Source organism: Engraulis encrasicolus, chromosome 5, assembly GCF_034702125.1.
Source record: "Engraulis encrasicolus isolate BLACKSEA-1 chromosome 5, IST_EnEncr_1.0, whole genome shotgun sequence".
Classification (NCBI taxonomy): Eukaryota; Metazoa; Chordata; class Actinopteri; order Clupeiformes; family Engraulidae; genus Engraulis; species Engraulis encrasicolus.
The window spans coordinates 9,344,575-9,347,272 of NC_085861.1; the positions used below are offsets into that span (position 1 = coordinate 9,344,575).

General features: G+C 43.8%; 1 protein-coding gene across 1 annotated transcript in view; it reads left to right on the forward strand.

Moving 5' to 3' along the window:
* Positions 1-2,698, forward strand: part of itga8 (integrin, alpha 8) — a 146,124-nt gene extending 143,426 nt beyond the window's left edge. The window contains 1 exon segment of the mRNA XM_063198627.1: positions 1-2,698. This exon segment is cut by the window's left edge and continues 906 nt beyond it. The gene's annotated coding sequence lies outside the window, so the exon portion shown is untranslated.

The following is a 2,698-nucleotide window of genomic DNA, read 5'->3' on the forward strand; positions in this document are numbered from 1 at the left end:
AAATGGTCTATTGCAACTTTGGCTGGGCCCAGGACAAAGTCATCCGAAAGGGCCCACCACCCAATACATGCAATTTCATTGGGAGACAATCCCGGGCCCCGCCCCCCCCCAATTCCCTGGGTCTGGGACAACTGACCCCAACCCCCCATCCCCCCGTCGGCTTCGCTGCCATCAGTCAAACAGTCTTCCACAGCAGCGGCTTCCAATCCCTTCCTCTCGTGCAGTCTCCTCTCGCTGTGATTCATCGCCCCCTATAGGCCACAGCCTGTATAGCAGCATTGTAGAGATGAATGTAGAACCCCTGCGGAGGTGCCTTTGAAACCCCTTGTTTAGGCCAAACATGACTGAGATTCTTGCAGGACACGTTGAGTACATTCCAATATGCAGACTCCCGTCCTCCACTTGTGCTTGTGGCCTTGCCCCGCCTCCTGGGCCCTCCTCCGTTGGAGAAAACAATATAGTTTCCCAGCTGTCAGCCTGGCCACAACAACTTTTGGGGGACTGTTATTTATTCACCATCCTGATTGCGAATGAGAAAAAGGCATTAGAATTGTGCTTTTGCAAGATATTTAATTATTTTTCTGTCGTCAGACATCATCATGAGGTCACAAGCAGGCAAGTGAGCAAGGAAGGACAGGAGTCCACATATTGGAATCCACCCATTTATGAGATGCCTTAAAAGACATTATGACTAAGGAAGGTGGAACTGTTCCATGATACCTTTGGGTATGTCTGTAGTACACTTCTGCGGTGTATATGGATGATATGCACCCTGTTACAGTGTATGCATACAGTGTATGTTGTGGTGTGGGTTAGAATGGCCATGCCTACAGACACTATCACAAACACATCGACACGTGCATGAGCACACAGCCTTTCTTTCACACGCTTATATAGTACACATACATGTGTTACTACAGACATAACAGTGCACAGACACAAACACTCAGGAAGCAATCTGTTTGATTTTGGTATTACATATCTGCCTTACTACATCATAAAGAATGTGTTGCATGCATGCCATTTCCCCTTCTTCATCAAAATAATTCCAATCAGGCTTCCTCGCCTTAGTAATACCAAATGTAGTGTACATGTGTTTGGGGAGACAAAACATCACAACAAGAAGTGTCAATTCCGGTTTCAGAAAGTAAAAATCCCTGCCAGAAATGTGATCTGATCTAATCGGATCGTAACAAGTCCTCAAGAGAGGTGGATCAGTTACTCTGTGAAGTCACCTGTGTTGGAAGGAAACTGTGGAAGGGTTTTTGAAAGAAAGAAAGAAAGAAAGAAAGAAAGAAAGAAAGAAAGAAAGAAAGAAAGAAAGAAAGAAAGAAAGAAAGAAAGAAATTGTGAAAGCCCAGCTGGGAAACTCCAACTCCTATTGTCATTGTGACACAGCACTCCACAGCACACAAGTGCACACAACAAAATTGCATTTATGCCTCACCCGTGCAAGGGTGCAGCCCCCAATGGCGCCTGAAAGGGAGCAGTGCAGCAGGACGGTACCATGTGCAGGGTACCTCAGTCATGGAGGAGGATGGGAGAGAACAATCATTAATTACTCCCCCCATCAACCTGGCGGGTCGGGAGTCAAACCGGCAACCTTTGGGCAACAAGTCTGCCCTTACCCATGACTGCCCATGGGATTTTACCTCTGAACCAGATTCTTGACACCTGATCACAACGTTTTTCGTCATGTTATATATCACAGACAGAATCTCCCTGCCTTAGTTTTCAGTTTGAAAATGTATTTGCTTTAAATGTTGAAGTGTTGCTCGCACCTCTTATTGAGGAGGCTGTGCAGATGAAAAGTAAGCATTCATGAATTAAGATTCCACGTTATGTTACGTTATGCTATGTTATGTTATGACTAAGTGCAATATTGTGGCGACTGGGATGGATGATGAAGGGCCTTTAACACTGGGATATTTTAATATTGTATTTGCGCTTGAAATGTATGTATAGAATATAGACTTAAATATGTTTGCCTACAAGTGTGTTGGTACGTGTGTGTGTGTGTGTGTGTGTGTGTGTGTGTGTGTGTGTGTGTGTGTGTGTGTGTGTGTGTGTGTGTGTGTGTGTGTGTGTGTGTGTGTGCATGCATCTGTATGTGCATGTGTGTGTGTGCACGGGTGTGTGTGTGTCTGTGTGTGCGTATGTGTACGTGTACATGTACGTGTGTGTGCGTGTGTGTGTGTGTGTATTCGTGTAGCTGCACGTTGGGGTGTCTTGTTTATAAATGAAAGGTGAGTCAGGCATGGAAACTGGCTACTCTTCTGCTTGTGTCGACAGAAGGAAGTTGTGTGTGAGAGAGAGAAGAACACACACACACACACACACACACACGCAAGTCTGTCTCAAGCTGGACTTCAGAGGGGACATTTATTTGACCATGAAATTGACAAAAACAAACAAGATAATGTCACATGATTTCCATTTTTGCCCATTTATGTATGTATGTATTTTAACAAAGTTGATGTTGCAGCATTGCAGCAAAGATTTTTTTTTTATTGAAATAAAGTCTTTTTTTTAATTGCAGTTAAGCCGTTGTGCTTGTTTCGAAGTGAACTATGGGAATCAAATTTATACTGGTAATTCCTGAACAGAAAGGGGCTGATCTATTATTTGTCATGGGACTCCTTTATAATGCGCACAAAGGAGTCGTCTATAATTACTACAATAATTTTTGTATTTATTA